Source organism: Monodon monoceros, unplaced genomic scaffold (genome assembly GCF_005190385.1).
Source record: "Monodon monoceros isolate NGI ecotype Baffin Bay Population unplaced genomic scaffold, NGI_Narwhal_1 Super_Scaffold_10, whole genome shotgun sequence".
Lineage (NCBI taxonomy): Eukaryota > Metazoa > Chordata > Mammalia > Artiodactyla > Monodontidae > Monodon > Monodon monoceros.
The window spans coordinates 22,719,844-22,740,061 of NW_021703766.1; the positions used below are offsets into that span (position 1 = coordinate 22,719,844).

At 36.9% G+C, this 20,218-nt stretch overlaps 1 non-coding gene across 1 annotated transcript; it reads right to left on the reverse strand.

Moving 5' to 3' along the window:
- Window positions 1-18,515: 18,515 nt before the first annotated feature.
- TRNAD-GUC lies at window positions 18,516-18,587 on the reverse strand. The gene has a single exon. It is a non-coding gene; the product is annotated as a tRNA-Asp (tRNA).
- Window positions 18,588-20,218: the final 1,631 nt, after the last annotated feature.

A 20,218-nucleotide genomic window follows, 5' to 3' on the forward strand; every position in this document is an offset into this window, starting at 1 on the left:
CATGGGCTCTGGAGCGCAGGCTCAGTAGTCGTGGCTCATGGGCTTAGTTGCTCTGAGGCATGTGGGATCTTCCCAGACCAGGGATCAAACCCATGTCCCCTGCACTGGCAGGCAGATTCTCAACCACTGCACCACCAGTGGTGGGAAGTCCCTCTATAGGTGATTCTGATGCACAGGTTCTCACAGAGAATATGTGCTTGATTTTCCAGCCCAACATAGTACAGCCAAGAATCTAGCTTCCAATTTGGCAAGATATTCTATGCAAACCTCTGTTTCCTCATCTTGAAGATGTGGATAAACTATTATCCACCTGTAAGACAGGGATAAACTCTTATCTCCTTGGATGATGTTATAGAATAAATTGTGTCCCCCTAGAATTCATATGTTGAAGTCCTAACCTCCAATATGACCGCATATGGGAAATAGGGCCTTTAGAGAAGTATTATTAAGGTTAAATGAGGTCATAAGAGTAGGGCACTAATCCAATATGACTGGTATCCTTATCAGAAGGGGAGGGGATACCAGAGATACATGTGCATAGAGAAAAAGCCATTTGAAGACACAGTGAGAAGGTAGCCACCTGCAAGCCAAGGAGAGAGGCCTCAGGAGAAACCGAACCTGCCGACAGCTCAATCTTGGACTTCCAGCTACCAAAACTGTGAGAAAGTAAATTTATGTTATTTAAGGCATCCAGTCTGTGGTACTTTATTATGGCAGCCCTGGCAGACTAATACAGATGAAAATAAGAATCAAGGAGGTAATGCATATATAACACTGTGCTTGAAATAATACATTTTATCAGTGTTGTGCAAAGGAATTTTACACTTGCAAATGGTGAAAAACAAACAACAAGAAACCTAATGTTCCACATAGATAATTTGTAGAAAAAGCAGACAAATTATGAAAGAAGGCTGAAAAGATCCAAGGATTATATTCAAGGAGATGCGTTTAAATAGGTCAAAGATGAGAATCTAGGATAATAACTGAGGATCTAAGGAATCTTGTGTATTAAAGTATAAAAATTGGATGAGGGGGCAGAGTATTCCATGGCCTTACCCACTTATAGATAGAATAAGTATTTGGGTGCCTTTTCATCTTTTCAACATAAAATAAATATTTCACTACCCCTGCTTTTTTATGTTATTTTATTACTTCCTGGGGATGAAAGATTACTTCCTTTAAGATATTTATGACGACTATGAGTATTTATAACCTTGGAGGCATTCCTAAATCTCCACAAGTGAAAGCTATGCTCTCACTTTGTCACATCTATGAACTCAGCCCAGTGTGAAACTCAAGGCAATCTCTAGCTCCAAGAGGATCCTATTTGATAGTAGTAGAGATTGAGACTGGAGCAAGAATCCAGCCACAGCTGGTGAGAACAGTCACCACAGGCCAACTCTTCATCAGTGATGACTGTAATCACAACACAGTTAGCAGGCCAGAATAGCAGATAAAAAATATAATGGAAAATGGAGCATCATTGAACTCCCCGGGAAGGGAAATGGAGTTGGCATCCCATTATGGGGGATGAAACTATACTTGCATTTAGCCTCCAGGGGGCGCTAGGGAGGCATGTTTAAGCCATTTCCTATGCACCGTTTGAAAGGTTCCATTACTATTCTTTCTGCCACCCCTTATCACCACCAATTCCTCCCAAATCTTAGGAGCTCTAGGGAGATAATACAGTACAGTGAAAAATATCTGCACTTCTGAAAGGCGTGTTCAACTCTTAGCTCTTTTCCAATCAAATGCAACTTTTAACTAGGGTAATTTAAAATACACAATCTCAATTTTCTCATCTTCAATTTCCCCAGAATGTTACTCTGAGAATTAAACGAAGAAAAGCTTATTTTATTTTTTCCAAGATTTAATACTTTCAAAGTAAATTTTAAAATAGCTACAATATTCAGATTGTTCTAGATTTTATTTAACCAACTTAGGAGTTTGCAGATTAATGACCCAGAATTTTTGCTGTATAAGACAGTTGTTGGCATGCGTCAATAACCACTGTGTGGGCACTATCTCCTTTCCATGTCTCTTATCTCAGACATCTGCTAATATCTTTCCTTCAACTTACATTCCAAACCACTTTCCAGAAACAGTCTTCTCTCCCACAACATAAACCATCATAACATGCATTTTAGTGTGGCATGATTGCACCCTCCAAAATTAATGTCTGACACTAGCAATAACCAAAGTGTCAATTCCTGTTAACAATCTGTGCCTTGGCAGATTTTTGTCACTCCGTTAATAATGTGTGTAATTGATAGCAACAGAGAGAGGCCACTGCTGTTAGTTCACTGCTGATTACAGATGATTATTAAGGGTGACGTAGTGGATATTTTTCTCCTTGTCAATCAAACTTTAGTATTTCGAAATTATTTATATTAGATAAGGAAAAGAACACAATATAAAGTTCTGGAAATTGACTTATATTTAAATTAAACCTCTACGGAGTATTCACTTTATGTTAGGTACTGCGCTATGTACTTTGCTTATCTTCCTTAATCTTTACACTAACAGTTTGGGACATGTTTCACCCTCCTGCATTTCAGGACTTCTATATTATATATGATTCAAGAAGTGATCCCAAAAACCTTTGAGAAATACAGGGCTACATTTTAATTTATTGCCCAGGGTCTCATACTAGAAACAGGGTATCACTTACCTGATAGTCCTTAACCTGAAACCTCTGCAACAGTTTCCTTGCTGGCAAATAGAATTCACACATTCGAGGTAAAAAAATAAAAGATCCGGGCTTCCCTGGTGGCGCAGTGGTTGAGAGTCCGCCTGCCGACGCAGGGGACACGGCTTCGTGCCCCGGTCTGGGAAGATCCCACATGCCGCGGAGCAGCTGGGCCCGTGAGCCATGGCCGCTGAGCCTGCGCGTCCGGAGCCTGTGCTCCGCAACGAGAGCGGCCACAGCAGTGAGAGGCCGGCGTACCGCAAAAATAAATAAATAAATAAAATAAAATAAAATAAAAGATCCTCAACATTCGGAGACTCCCTTAAAGTTAGGTATATTCACATTAGCACATTAAAAGGCTTTTAGAAATTCTGCTCTAGGGAAAACTTGCTAATGTAGTTTAACCCAAGTATTTCCAAACTTAATAGACCAAGAAACACTATTGTCATATAATGCCCATAGACAATCCATGAAACAGAGATTCTTCACTTCATACTTTGGAAAATAGTGATCTCAATCCATGAGATGACAAGGAGTAAAATCACATTGACATGCAAATAAACATCTAGTTACACGTAAGTAAAATATTCAACATTGTCACTGTGACAAATTTTTCAAATCAAGAACCTTAGAATGTTTTTGTAATGATAAAATTCTGTTGTTTGAAGAATCTTCAGAGCCCAAAATTACTTGCCAGACCGAATGTTCATCTGTTGTAGGAAGTGGTAGAGAAAAGTGGCTTAGAGAATGGGATTCTACAGTCAGAGAGGCTTGGATTCAAATTTTGAGTGTAACACTTGCTGAATGGCTTTAGGAAAGTTACAGCACCTTTCAGAGCCTAATTTTTATTGATTTCTCTTTTGTTTTTTTTTTTCTTTTTAATCTGAAAATAGACACCTTAGTACAATAGTTCCAATTTATTCAATTGCTGAGAAGATCAAAGAAGGCTAAAACAATCCTCTGTACATAACAAGCTTCCAACAGGGTTAGCTCCAATTACAATACATCCGTCAGCAGCAGCACCAATGATTCCCAAGTAATAACAGAACCATGAAGACCAAGGAGAAGTGTCTGGACACAGTGAAATAGAGACTAGAGAGCCTTGTTATTCCTTGAGTAAAGTACTGCCTTTGGGAAGAAAAAAAAGTGCCACATTTTATAAAGACGAAACTGGGTAGTTTAATTAGGGAAAATAAGACAAAGCAATGAGTAAAGATTTCACTGGGGAAATGGAGGCAGGCCAGGCAGAAACAAAAGCTTGGATTACATTTTCAATAACCTAAAAATGGAAAGGAAAGGTTGAGACTGATGTGTTGCTGTCCTGTTTTCTCCTTTGATGAAAAATAATTTTTTTTTAAGATTCCAGGATGCAAAGATAGACCATCAAATTCATTCACACATACATATTTTATTTTTTTATAAAAAGCAATCCCACTGATATGCTTATAAAAGCAGATATGCATTATAGTGACTGTTGTGAAGCTGCCAGGCTGTCATGGCCTCTGGTAGTTCCGTTTGCATGCTAATGAAACAAGAGGCCAGATGCCACTAATTACAACCCAGTCACTCTGTCCAACACCCCACAACCAACTGCTAGTGAATGGACCTTGTCATTCCATTATGCAAATGATACTTAGGAAGAACAGGAATAAATTCTAAATAGTGGCAACCAGAGCCATATATTGGCAGGAGGTAAATTAATATATTCAAGAAATGGAAATTAAAAATTATTATTCAACACAATATTAATCATGGCTGAATAAATATGGAATAGCACAACTCTTTTTCTTTCCCCCAGTGTCTTGTATAATAGAGTAAAACTTCCAGTAACTTGCTAAGGTATATAGTCAAGTGTATTTCCAGAAAGCATCAATTAGGTTGCTGAAATGAGGGTTAAATTTTCTTAATACACTTATGCTGTTTCTTCTTAATGAAAAACAAAACAAAACAAGATGCCAAAAGGGTGTTTTCCTTCCTGTGATTATCAAGTTATTCTATCAAAACTGCATGCCATTATCAAAATAACTAGTTAATAAGGAGGAAGAAAGACATCAGTACATTTGTTTCTGGTGGTTTTTGATATTGAACTCTTAAAGACTATCATTCTCACGCCATGTTTTTGTTTAGCTTTTTTGTTGTTGTTGTTTTTTACAAAATAAATGTGAATAAGGAAGTAATCTGTAGAATTGAAAGAAGATGGGTTTGGATGGAAAGCATATATATTTAGACTATAGATAAATTACTTGTTATTTGAGGAAGTTACTTCAATTCTCCAAGCTTTAAAATTCTCCAAGATTTAATTCCCTCCTCTGGTAAATCAAAGTAGCAATATCTACTCCTAGACTCATTGTGCTAACCAAATGAGACAATGTGTTTGTAACACCCAGCCCTGTGCTTGCAACATTAATAGGTGTTCAAGAAATAGTAGCTACCATTTTCCATTACACATTCATGGCTTTTCTAAACTCTCCTCCTGGACAAGCTGTGTGTCGCTTAAAATACTTTAACCTGTGTTTCTTTATTGTCAAATAAAAGCTTTGGATTCAGTGGTGTCTAAGTGCCCCTCTTGCTCTGATTTTTTAGAAGTACATGGAGTAAGTAAGAAGTCAAGAAGTACTTGAAATCAAAACCATTCAAAACACATGTTTTCTGTGCTGGTTTCAAAGCAGCTTACCTGGAAGTGCACTGAACATAGCAGCCAAATATTAAGACTGGGAAATCAGCCTCCCCAAAGATTGCCTTAGAAGGATATGTGAGTGGAGATCAGTTCTCTCCAAGGCAATGTTGCTATCATGGCATCATTTTGCATGAAAATCACAATGAGAGTTTAAAATATATTTTCCACATCTCTGTTAGAAGCCTAATCCTCTCATGGAACATTTCACAAACTCCCAATTGATTGGACTTCTCATTTTGTGACCATATATTCCATATTTTTTTTAGCAGTTTCTGATTGTTTGCATTCTAATCCGTAATTAAGGTAATTTGTTACATGTTTAACCAGCTGCGATGAATAAATTATGCCTTCTGGCATTTAACTTTTACATTAATTCACAAAAATAAGATTTTATCAGACCAGGTATTGTGACTATATTCTCAGAAATCCTCTGGCTCTCTAGCCTACCTGGGCTCTAAAAGAGTCCACGAGAATTCTTACTTGGAGAGGTTCCTTTAAAACAAATGGCACTAATAATAAAAGTTTGAATGGAATCCCCCAGTCCTTCACAAGATTGGTGGATGGCATTTAGCTTTTGTGTTGGTTTAGGTGATTCATGTGTTCAACCCCAATCCTTATGCCAGCTGTCCCAATCAATCTTCACAAGAACTGTGGCCCTTAGTAGGTATTCAGCAAGTCCAGACTGGATAAACACCTCAGTGAAGTGTGCAGGTGTTATATTCTCAAGATAGTAGTAGGACTCAGTAATGATGACTGATTCCCCAAGACCAAATGGTCCCTAAATAAGAGAGTCGGGATCCAAATCCAGATCTTTTTTTATTCCAATCCCTATGTCTATACCAAGGTGTTACACCAACTCTGTCATCCCTGAGCTGCTTCTGTTTCTTATTCTTTACTTAAAACAGTTCCTTGGCATTGCAGTGGTGGACAAGTAAGTTTGAGTGTCTTTCAGTGCTTCTCTACTTTGGGGAGAACTTGCTTGAGAAATCAGTGAACACAGGGAAAGTTAAAAGGAAAAAATCTTAATAGCAGCTAGGATGGACAGTAAGTGATGTTACACAGAAGTATTTATTTGAGTCTGATAAAAGATTTTTAGATGTAGACTTACTGTGGAAATTAGTATTTCCACCTCTAAAGGGAGCTAAATCAAAAGGCTCCAGTTTACTACACCTAGAGAGAATGATACATAGAAATGGAGAAGAGGATTAGCTAAAGATGACACACTCAGAATGACAACGACAGCAGACAGAAAACTGGAAGGGCACCAGAGAGACAAGACATTCCCTTAGAAATAAGTGATTAGCAGCATTTTTCAGAGCATATTAATGTAAGATGGAGTATCCTTAAATAATTGATGAAAAATAAGCTCTTAAAGTGAACTACAGAGAAGTGTTTAAAAGAATATAGCTTTTGGAATTATACAGATTTTAGTATGAATATTAATTCCACTTTTAGAAGCAATTTGAATTTGATCAAATTAATCTTTCTGAGTGTTTCTTTGGGTGGAAAATGGAAATGATAATAACTAATTGAAAGGATTGTTGTGAAGGTTAAATGGTATACTGCATGTCAGACTTTTTGCCATGTGCCTACAGGAATAGTGTACAATAAATATTTGCTGTTATTCATATTCTACTAACAGCCTAGCAAACACTAGGAATTTTATGCAAATAACTAACAGGTTTGGAAAAAAAAGTTATATTAGCAAAGATGACTGACAGAAAGAAGGAAAAGAGTAAACCAGAGAAGATTACCTCAACAGAAAGCAAGTTTGTTTTTGATTTTTGTTTCTTTGTAAGCCTGAGTAAATCTGTGTTCACTTAGTTAAAGTGGGTGAGAGAATCATTAGGTATAATGTAAGAAGATTTCTGGATGAAGTAGAAGTAAAAATCCTAATATTGTCAGAGAAGGCTCCACAGAGAAACCTTAAATAGGCATAAATACAACTCTGGAAATGAAGGGCAAGTACGGGCAAAGACTGTTCTCTGTAAACAAGAAGACCTGGTGTGCACCTAGTTCCACTTCTGTAGTTCAGCAGCTGTGCAATTCACTACATGATTTCATGATTCAATTTCATGATTCAATTTCATGATCTGTGATATAAAGGTAATGCCTATATCTTAAGATGGCTGAGAGTACTAAATATGATAAAGTTAATAAAATCCTTAGCATAGACATTCATACATAGCAAGTGTTAGACAAGTATTAGCTAATTTGATGATTGTGATGATTAAGGTGGAACTGCACCAAATTTTAGCAGTCTGTGGCTTTGATTCTTTCAATTCCTGCATTACAAATGGCCTATGGGTCCCACTGGGAATTTCCAAATATTTTGGAATCTGTTCATATTTCATGGGTGCCAAGAGCCAACCTCTCTAGAAACTTCTCATAGCCTCTGTGCTGGCTTAACAATTCTACTATAAATTGGAATTTAGTCCTTCGTGACCACAGAATAATCTTTTGAGACAGCTGATTTCAGAGGCAAAAACAAACACATCTTTAATGAATCAATCAGTTCTGTGCTTCTAAGACTACACCTGAGGGAGAAGAGGATGCTTCAATTCCAGCAGCCTTATCAAGGGTAATGTTGTCCACTTAATGGAAATGTAACTGCTCCTCATTCCTCTTTTCATTAAGTCAGTCCACAACTTGGACATCTCATAGCAGTGATCCACAAATTTATAAGAAAAGATGTCTCTTGCTAAGCTGAGAGGCCACTGAAGCCCAGACTCAGTGTTTACTCCTGAGTGCTGTAAGTATCCCTCACATTAGAAAATTCTGTGCAAAAACTCCCAGGAAGCCATTGGTTGTTAGGGCACAAAAAAAGGAGAAACAAAATCTCATCCTGTACCTTCACCCTTCACAGCAGAGAGCTCACAGAGCAGCTATCCAGCTAGAAATGTTAATAACTACTTTCTCTTCTCTTACCAGCTCTGTTTTACATACATTAGCTAATTTAATCTTCACTGCTAACAATGCACTAATTATTATCCCTGGTTTATGGGTAAGGGAATTGAATCTCAGAGGTTAATTGACTTGTTCAAGGCGACACAGGTGGTTAATGGCTAAGCCTACGTTGTCAGGTTTTACCTTCGTGAATGAGATCGTCAGGAATATGAATACCTATATTATAGAACAGAGGTTGGCAAATGTTTTCTGTAAAGGGCTGGATGGTAAATATATTAGGCTTTGCATGCCATATGGGATCTGCTGCAACTACCCAACTCTGCTATTGTAGGGCAAAAACAGCTGTAGACAATATAGAAATAAATAGGCTTGGCCATGTTCCTACAAGACTTTATTTACAAAAGCAGGCAGTGGGCAGATTTGGCTCTCAGGCTCACCCCTGTTATAGATAATTAAGGTGTTTTTCAGGCAACTGGGGTTTTGATAATGGATTTATCACTAACCTATTACTTGACTTTTTGGATAAGTCACTTTTTTTGAAGGCCTTGTTTCATTGTCTCTAAAATAAATTAAATAATTTAATGTGCCAGCTAAAACTTGGCACTTGCCATCTGCCTCTACAAGGATCAGGTCACTAGCCACTGCAGCCTCTGACCTTCAACACAACCTGAAAGGAGTTCAGGGTGGAGATCAGGAATGAGGCACTCTGTGCTCTGGGAAAAAACTGGCAGAACAGGCCTTCAGAGAGATATTTTCAGATTTTATGAGCCTAATTTCTTAAATCTTCTCATATCCAGAAAAGCACTAAAATCATTAACGGTGACGTATGTTCCCAGCAACTAGCAGCAAGCCTTTGCCTACATGTGTGCTTGATGACATCATCCCCTTTTGCTAAAATCATATGTAGGCTGACCTGGCCCCTGTAAGGTCCGTTGGCCCGGGTGAAAGGAGGCCCGGGGGGTAAGAGAAAACATCAACCAGTATGAGGAAGGAGAGGCATTGGGACATAACGACCTCGGACCTGTTCTGGGAATCAACAAGAGACTCTAACTTCCTGCCCAGAAAACAATGGGGCTGACGGGAAGGGAAAATGGGCTTATGCCCCACAACAGACCAACCAACACCCGGCCCTACTGTATCCTCACCTAATAAGGAATTACCCCATGAAGCAAATCACCCCCGCCCCCCTGCAAACCACCCTTCCCTTACACCCCAGTAAAAATCTCCCACGCCCAGGACTGGGCCCAACTTCTCTGGCCCCTTTCTCTCGGACCAGTGAACCTCGCCCAGGAGCGCTCCCTAATAAAGCTCACTTGAAGCTTTCCTCTGTTTCGCGGTGCCGTTTGTTAAGATCCGACCTTACAGCCCCTACCTCTTTGGAGCAGTTCCTCAGAGCTATCTGAAATGCTGTCTCCAGAGCTATCGTCCTCATTTTGCCCCCAGTAAAACTTAACTCAAAACTTCCACATTGTGCATTTTTTTTAGTCAACAAATGTGAATGATGAACCAGTGACACTGATACATAGGTTTCATGACGGAGATTGGTCTGTTTTCTTCAGTGCCAAATCTCCTGGAGCCCAGAGTAGTGGCTAGCAGGTGAAAAGTGCTCAGATAATGGTTGAACTAATAAGCTAAATTAAATATTAATATATGTATTAGGTTTCGAATGTAAGGCCTGACACAAAGTAGCTGCTCTGACATGGAAGGTCGTCTGTATAACTGGCTTCTGGTATTTTCATCTATACGGTCTAAGCAGAGGCATACAGGAATAAAGACACACGTAGAGAATGGACTTGAGGACATGGGGAGGGGGAAGCTGGGACGACGTGAGAGAGTAGCAGTGACATATATATACTACCAAATGTAAAATAGAAAGCTAGTGGGGAACAGCCTCATAGCACAGGGAGATCAGCTCGGTGCTTTGTGACCACCTAGAGGGGTGGGATAGGGAGGGTGGGAGGGAGGCGCAAGAGGGAGGGGATATGGGGATATATGTATACATATAGCTGATTCACTTTGTTATACAGCAGAAACCAGCCCAACATTGTAAAGCAATTATACTCCAATAAACAGGTAAAAAAAAAAATTATACCCAGACAACAGGCCTTAACAGGGACTGTCCCAGCCAAGTTCAGTCGCAGAATCAGCTTATGTCACAGAATCAGCTTATGTCTATGTATGTTCCAGTTTAATTTCTGCATTGCCTCCAAATGCCTTGGGGTTTTTTTTTGAGATTTATTTATTATTTATTTATTTTTGGCGGCGGCGTCTTAGTTGCTGCATTCGGAATCTTTTGTTGCGGCACACGGGCTTCTCTCTAGTTGTGGTGTGCCGGTTTTCTCTTCTCTTGTTAAGGAGCACGAGCTCAGTAGTGCGCAGCATGTGGGATTTCAGTTCCCTGACCAGTGATGGAACCGGTGTCCCCTGCATTGTAAGGCGGATTCTTTACCACTGGACCACCAGGGAAGTCCCTCCAAATGCGCTTTTAAACACTGCTGAAGCTCTCCAGCCTTTACAGACCCAGGCATTATCTTCAGAAGGAGCATGAGAAAGGAGAAGAAAACTGAAAATTTTAGCATTTATCCATAAGAAAGTGAGTTACTTGAAAAAACACATTTTAAAATCAGAAGCAACTGGAGCTCTTTCAATTAGCAAGATAAAATCTCCTTTTCCATCTCCAACAACACAGCAGGAATGGAGGCACCAAAAAAAAAAAAAAGCAAAAGAGGTTGTTACAAAAAGTAAAGATGCATTTACTTTGCTAAATACTAATGTGCAAATTTCTACCCCTCTACAGTTCCTTCTCGCTCTAATATTTTATCATCTCTGTGTGTGACAGACCCCTATGGCCAATGAATTACAACGCAAATGAGTACCAAATTCTTAGCTGGCACCTGAACAGGAACTCAGTCAGAGACACTTATGTCCAATGTGTACTTAATCTATTGTCCTTAATGAATAAGCCTCGGTGTGCATTTCCATTACAAAAGTAGCAGACCTACCTTCCTTTCAAGGCCAATACCTGCGAAAATGAACAAAGGATGTTTAAAGACATAGGGTCTGAAAGCTTCTAAAAGCCACATAGTGAGATATTAAACACAACTTCAGAGGATTCTATTTCAAAGGGAAGATCATGTCTGAAGCATTTTTTAATACCATTTTAACTGTGAAAACAAAGAGAAACAAAACTCCTTGGAGAAGTTTTTGCTGAAAACCCAAGCCACAGACCCTTAGCAAATGTGCCCACAGTAATTAATGAGCCCCTAACAAGTGTAAGGACGGTGGCAGGGGAGGGACATAGTCCATTTGCTCTGATTCAGAGATTTTTATGACCATCATTAAGTGAAGATGGGCAAGTAACTATGTCGAGCAGGATGAATCCCCCACGCACAACTTTGTGATGCAAAAGTCTAAGCAAACCCATGAAAGACAGAACACTTCAAATCAAATCAAATCAAATGGGAGGAGAGGGTCTTGTTATTCTTATAATAATTCCTTAAAGCATAGAAAATGATTCAAACACCTCTGAATTATTATATCTCACAAGTAGAAGACAGATTTTGAGAAAGATAATCAAAGGAAAAATTTTGATAATTTTACCTTCTAATATTTTAGGCATCTTGGAGCAAGGTTTGCATATTCTGCTAATGCAAGACAATAACCCCATTTTAAATGTTTATCCACCACTTGTCTATAACTCAGGCTATAATGTTGTTCAGAAAAGTGGTTGATACAGAGGGATTTATATGTTTAAAATTTATTATAAGGAAATAAATGTTCTTTTGTGAAGTAATTTTTCTGCCCCCTTCATTCAATAGTAATCCATCTTCACCACCTCTATTAATTCGGTCACTTATTTTATGATAATTGGTCACAAATACTATTTGATGGAACTGGCTGGTATTTTTATCGTCTGAACCTGCTTGATACAAACTTACAGTTGGCTTCAGTGTTCAGAAATAAACCCAAAGGGCTTCCCTGGTGGCGCAGTGGTTGAGAGTCCGCCTGCCGATGCAGGCGACACGGGTTTGTGCCCCGGTCCGGGAAGATCCCACATGCCGCAGAGCGGCTGGGCCCGTGAGCCATGGCTGCTGAGCCTGCGCGTCCAGAGCCTGTGCTCCGCAACAGGAGAGGCCACAACAGTGAGAGGCCCACGTACTGCAAAAAAAAAAAAAAAAAAAAAGAAACCCAAAGATTAGGTAGCACAAGGAGATGACTGTTTTATGTAAGGAGGAGCTTTTCAATTCTTTTTTTACTCCACACTCCACACTGCGAGGAGTAACTCTGACATGAACACCAAGCTGTCCACTCATTCAAGTTTATTAGGGTCTAATAATGTTCAAGCACTGTGTTATGTGAAAATATGATGATGATGAATCATCCCTCCCATTTGGCTCTTACAGTCCAGTAAGGGAGATATCTATTAATCAACTTCTCAAAGTGTTGAAGATTATAGAGTGTATTTCTCCTTAAGATGGAGGATTTAACATTTTCTTTCTTAATGCACTAAATAAACATTACTGAAAAACAAAATACCTCATAAGAATGCTTCTAATTCTAGTAATCACTGTATATCAATTATTTAGGAAAAAAGGAAAAATACATGGCTTTTTACGTTATGTTATTTTGCATGTGCAAGGTGGGTTTTTGGAGCAATATTACTATTGGATTTTTCTAATGACCAACTGAATGAGTAAGGTATCTTATCTGATATTACTTGAGAAAATAGAATTAGTTTCACCAAAGGGCTAATGCTTAGAGATTCATTTCTTTAGCTTAGTTCTTACACCCAATCGATTTTCCTAACACAGATACTGTTACATATAATTGGCCAAGTTTCTAAACAGAGAATAAAAGTCAATACATACATTTCCAAGGTAGTCGTTTAGCTACAATTATTTTAGACATTTTTCTATATACAATAAACCATTTTTTTCTATGTACAATAGATTTGAGGACTATGATACACCTTGACACTTACTATGTTCATTTTTCCAAACCTTTGTTCCACTTTTCACAAAATGAGTTTCTACCTCAAAAAGTCATGGTAAGGTACCGGTATGAGATTATACATTCTATATCCTTAGAACCACAGTACAACACACACGGTAAAAATATCAGTAATGTGGATTTTGTGTTGTTCTTTTCATTTTTTTTTTTTTTTAATGAACTAAGGTTTTAGTTTACAGAAAATAGTCAGAGTAGTGTTACATTTCTTTGCAACAATGAACCTGTTACTGTGTGTTTAGTAAAATTACTCTTGATTTGGTATTCCAAAGTTTTCCAGCTATCCATATCAAACTTGATCAATTTAAAGGGGTCTTTTATGACTATCCTTTTCACAGTATGCAGAATAAAGATATCCCTTAGATTAAAAAATATTTATATGAGCTTGTCGTGATTTTATAAGTTGATCTTATTTGCTATCAATTATTTTAATCAGTGAATGCTGCATGAAATAATCTGTTGAAAATAGGTACACATATATCTATTTCATTTAAATTAAAATTTGGCTTATTAGTAAACATAAAAATGGAGGGCCCAGATTGATTTTGGTCAAAGAAAGTTTAGAAAGCCAGTCCTTTTGTTAAAAAAAAAAAAAAGCAGGGCATAGAGTTATGTCTTTGTCACATTCTGTTACCCAAGATAAAGCTGGGTCACAAAAATCTGAGGACATTTTGGAATGGTTCTCTTGATCCCTTCCCCTGCACCCACTTTTCCCTGCCACATTCACAGATAACTCTCTACATATTTATAGTCTGAGAGAGGCAAACACTCTCCAAGAGATAATTTCAATCACACATTGGTGGGCAGTAAATGTTATGAATGCCAATCAGAAGTATATGTCAAAAATGCCACCTTCTGTCTTAGTAAAAGCTGACTTAGCAGAAACAGATGAAATTTAGGGCAAGTAAAGATTCTTGTTTCATTGTCCTATTTTCAGTAAGAAATGGAATTTAGGACACCTCATAATTCTCCCTTCTGTCCTATTTTATTGTATCTATGTTTATTCATATTCAGCAAAAGGAATCCCAATTTTAGCCTTTGGTTTCTTCATTTCAAAAAAGTATTTTCCCAAATTAATTATTTTAATCTTAAAATGAATACATCTGGTTAAAGATCTCACCTTGTCAATGTTATTAAATTTAACATTCTTTTTTTTTTTTTGTAACGTTCATTTTTTTATACCATCATTTTAAATGATATTCTCTGGAATTAAGAGCCATTAGATTTACATATAAATGGCCTTGAATGAAAGTGTTATATACAGATGTATATAATTTTATTAGGGTTTCAATTCAGCCAAGGAATCAGATTTTTAAAAACCTGCATGAGTTCACATTTATTTAAAACTGGATAGCATACATTGCATTAAATTTTACAGTAAACAATTTTTAAGCTTAAAAATGATCCAATGCTTCTGTAAACTCTGAAACTGACTTTCAAATAATGCTGACCATGAATTTTATACAGTAATCAATTAGTTCATTTTTAAAAAAAATTTGTTTGATTCTCTTCCGTGACCTAGTCACCGTCAGGGCATCGACGTTGGACCAAATCCTTTTCATGGTGCCATCTTTCTTCTCTCTCTTCTGCCTCCCTCTTCCACTTGTAAGACCTATGTGATTACTTTGAGCTCAGGCAGGTAATCAACATAATCTCCCTCTTTTAAGGTTATCAGATTAGCAAACAATTCCATTACCTTAATTTCTCTTTGCCACATAACCTAACTCTGCAGTTTCTAGGAATCAGCAGTGGACATCTTTGGGAAGCCATTACTCTGCCTCCCACAGTCATAATTTATTACCCTTTTACATGAATTGCTAATAACTTTTAAGAATATATGTTTCTAGGATTTTAAGGCATCTTTTTCTATAATTGTATTTTCTTGCATATATTTGTCAGGTTTTAATTTCAGAGTTATGTTCACTTCATGAAACAATTTGGTGGTATTAGACCCCTAATACGTTTTTTAAAACTATTTTTTTTAAAAACTATTTTGTCTAAGTTTGGCGTCATTTGTTCCTTAAGTGTTTGGTATAATTTGCCAGTAAAACCATTCTGGACTGGATGTTTTGTTTGTGTGCATCTTTTTAATAATTACTTCAAAAATTTTATTGTATAGAGAGCCATTAAAATATCCTCTTTATTTTTGAATCACTTTTGGTAAGTTTTGCTTTTTAAGGAATTCTCCCATTTTATCCAAGCTGTTCAATTACTGTATAAAATATTTATAATATTTATAATATTTTCTTATTATCCTTATACTCTGCAGGATCTGTAGTGATATCAACTCTTTAAAACCTATTATAAGTAATTGGCTCTCTCTCTTTCTGTTCTTGATCAGTCTTGATAGGGATTTATTAATTTTATTAAGCTTTGTATGTGGATTGCAGCTTTTCTCTATCGTCGTGTCTGTGTTTCATTAATTTGTGTCTTATGTTTACTGATTTAATTTTCCTTTTATTATATAAACATCGAAAGCTCTAAATATCTCTATAATCTCTGCCCTAGCTCCACTTCACAAATACTGAAGTGTTTTCATTGTCATCATTCTGAATTATTTTCTGATTTCCCTCGTATTTCTTGTTTGACCTTTGGAATATTTAGAAATGTGTTGCTTAATTTTGAAATAAATAGGAGCTTTTATAGACATTTAATTCTAATGTAATTACTTAGAAAAAGAACACTTGGACTTTTTTGAGCATTCTTCATGGTCCACCTTACACATGGTGAATATTTCATGTCCACTTGAATATAAAGTGTATTCTACATTTGTTGGCGTAATTTCCCATATATATCAATTACTTAGAGAAAGAAAAGATCATTTACCCCAATACCTCCCAAATTTATTTTTGGCACAAAATCATTTTTCTCTCCTTAGAGCTCCAATGAACTTCCCTTAGTATGAACGTCTCCCAGGACTTACTTTGAGAAGCACTGTCCTAGTTAGAAGTGAAATCCTCCTTTTTCTGGAACTCTCATACTAGTCACTAGATTATTCAACTTTGGGGTTTCCTTCAAATGGTGGGATAGAAACAGGACACCTATCCAGCACACAGGTCAATGAGTCAGTCTGCACACATCAACATCTGCTTCCTTTTTGACATTCCTGGGAATTTCAAAATTATACATAAGAAGAATGACTGAAAATAAAACATCATATAACCAAAGCATATTTAGAGATAAAATGAATTATAAGTTTATATATATTTATAAATAGTTTTATTTAACAATACATATTATTTAAAGCAGTTCTTAACACATTTAACTATTTTTAGCTCTGATAACTTTGCATTAGCCTCCTTCCTCAATGTTCAGATTTAAATACCGTAAGAAAAGTAAAAGTGAAAACAACCGTGAACTCAGGTGAAATTAATAAACAAAAGTTTTGACCTAAAAGAACATTTAGAGGATTTAAAAAAATTAAAATAGTTAATTAATTTTGACCTAGCTATCATACATTGCCACCTTTTCCTGTTCTTTTTTAGTTAGTACTACGGACGAAAATAATAATTATTATATAAAATATCTCTTTTTTGAATTACACGTTACCAGGTAGCACCAAAATTCTAATAAATAAACTCCATTAAAATATGGTATTTTCCTTCTTCAAATAAATGTCACTTGCATTTGTTGGGAAAAAATAGGTTATTCAAAATAAGTATGCTGTATTTCTTTAAGGACTCAAAAACTTAAGTTTGCGCAAAAAACTTGTGTTCATTTTTTTCCTAGAATCTATGTTTTCCATATTTTGAAAATGGAAAACTGTTGGCCTGTTATCAATCTTGTTTTCTTTACTATTTTGTTTTAAATTTTAATAAGATTTTATTTAACTATAACCTACACACAAAAAGCCCTGCAAATCTTAAGTGAACAGCCAGATGAACAGCTGCTTCATAAAATGGAGACACCAATGTAAGCAGCACCCCAATCAAGAAACCCATTCCCAGTACCTCAGTCACTACCCCTTAGGCCCAAAGATACCTGACTTCTAATAACATAGACTACTGTTGAACATTATAAAGATTAAAGGATATTAAACATACTCTTAAAACCATGGGTAATCATCAGTTAAATTCATTATACCTGTAACCTGCCTTCACTAGTCAAGGTCGTTTTAATTGTTACTAGCAAAAACGCACACGCCCTCCAAGCCGCACTCAGCCTAAACGTGACGAATGCCGGAGCCGTCTGCCAGCTACTTGGTGTCAGGTCTGTCTAATTTGAGTGGAGCCAGTTTAGACTGGATAGGACCGCCAATCCCCCAACTGGGCATGCTCGAGTCTCCGCTTTTTGAACCTGCAGCGGCCCGTAGCTTAGTTACGCCTGCGCAGAATGACAACAAACGCGCCTTTTCCTTACATCCAGTCACCTTTCTCGTTCCCCGCGTTCTTCACCCGTCAGGCCACGCTGCTGCTTTAGCCCATAAATACTCCTAGCCTTTTACCTTCCAGACGGTGAATTTGAGATTTATTCTTCTTTCGTTTCGTCTCCTGGCTTGTCTTGGCTGCTTTGTGAATAAGCCCTCTTTTTGCCGCACACCTCGGCCTCTCCGTGTTTTGGCTTGCCGCGCAGCGGGCAAAACGAGTCCGGTTCGGTAAAACTCTTTGTTGTTTCCTTTCCTTCGCTTAATACTTAATACTTAATGGTAGATTCACCCATATGGTGTGTAGTAGTCGTTCCTTGTCCTCATTGTTGTATGGTATCCCATTGTGGAACACTTTTTATTCATTAATTGGCTATTAACAGAATTTCCCTCATTGTATCTATTCTCTTCATTTGAAGAGTTATAAGAAACAAGAGAATCTAAAATCAAAAGATTAGGTCAAGGTCTAATGCCAACAGTTTTCACAGGATTATGTGTAAAACACCAAATCTCTTCTTAGAACCTGGTTCATCATTCCTATCTCAGAGATTGAGAAAGAAAATCTAACAACATAATTCACAAATGGAGACCACTTTAAATTATTACTAACAGGCATGTTTAGTTACTATTATAATAATTATTATTTTTAGGTGCAATGAATTTAATGACTGGAGACTGGAACTTATTTGTGTCTCCAATTTTGCCCTGCCTGTTTAATAAAATAAATGGAAACAAATAGTTAAGTAATTTCCAAAAGGGTTAAGTAATTTTCTTCCGTCATTTGTTAATACAATACTAAGTTCACCACCCGTGTGAATAAACCTTTTCAGTTAATTTTTTTTTGCCATGCAGTGCGGACTGTGGGATCTTAGCACCCAGACCAGGGATTGAACCTGGGCCCCAGCAGTGACAGTGCTAGGTCCTAACCACTGGACCACCAGGGAATTCCCTTCAGTTAATCTTCTTACTATATATGAATTTTGTAAAAGTTGTATGACAACATGAATTCTCTATTTATTTCGTAATTATTTATTGAGTTCCTACTACGTAAGTCCTCTGTTAACACCTATTAAGCAGTCAGAATGTGTCCAGTTTTAATAAAAAATAAAACTAGTTTGTACCTGATATAGCACAATAAAGATTTAAAACAAAACAGTGTATTAGTATTGAAAGCAGAAGTTTTGGTGGTAATAATGAAATCAATCTCTCATCTTTTTATTCTACTCACTGTAAAATTTAGATAATTTTTAAACAAATGGGATATAATTGATTTTCTTCTCATATTAGAAAGCAGTCCTTGATGCTTGGGATAAGATGAAAAATAAAAGTGGAGGCAAAACCCAAATTTATTTGGTTCTAATGCATATACTTTTCCATAACAGGTGCCAGTGCTGGGCAAAAGTCTTGATGAACACCCCAGCTGTAGATCTACCCTTCTTTTATATGCTGAAGGAAGGTAAGAGATTGGAATGAAGCATATTAGTAGAGGTGGTCAAAGGGACTATTTTCCTTGTAGAAAGGAAAAGGGATACAACTGATAGTAAAACAGGGTTAGTTAACTTTCTTGTTTCATGTAAGCTACTTTTTGCGTGAGTTTTACAACTGTTTTTACTATAATCATCACAATCATTTTACCTTCTTTGCTTCAGTGTGTGTATTGATAAAATGATGATGATAGACCTTGTTTGTATACCTTCCTTTTTTTTAGTTTGTGTCTGTCAGTAGAACATGGGATATGGGTTTTACATTTAATGTGTTCCATTATGGTTTGCATTGGTTCATAAGTTATCTACTTTTTAATAAGAGGAGGGAAAAAGTTCTCTTCTTATGCAGGTAATACATATAAAGTATGAATTGGGCATCCTGAGGAAAAGTAGCTCGATGTCCCTGGGAAATTCACCTTTCTAGACCTAAAGAGAATAGGAAGAGGAGAATGAATTGGGGAAAAGAATAAAAAACATGGCCACAGAATTAGGGGAAAATAATTCTGTATGAGAATATGCTATGAATAACTTTCTTCTCTATGAATCAACTTGAGGGTTTTATGTAATTTAAATGAGTTAATGGAAGTCAAAAAGCTCTGTATACTCTGTATAAGGATGGCTATAAGCATGCATTCTGTATTGTAAAGTCAGAGGTGAATTAAATTCACAGCCTACCACTTGTTAGCTTGTGATTTTTGGAAAAGTCTTTAGCTGCTCTGAGATTTTTTTCATTAAAGTAGAATACTAATGGATATTAATAGAATTTGTCACATCTGTTATTTTGGAGATTCAATGAGAAAATATGTAAGGTGCTTTTCATAGTGTCTGGAATATAGCAAGTGATTAAAATATAACCATTGGTAGTAAAAATGATGGTGTATGAGGGGTTGGTGCCAATCAAGTTCATTAAACCAGTAGTCTTTGCTTGGTATGTCTCTTCATTTGAAGGAGTATCAGATAGGAGGAGAGAATAGTTAATAGTAGTACTTTTTTTTTCCCCCCAATGGGCATCTACTTTGGGTTGGGAACTAAAAATGTTTTTTTCCCTCTCAGTTGAAGCTCTCAAAAAATCATTTCCAAAGTCCAAAAAA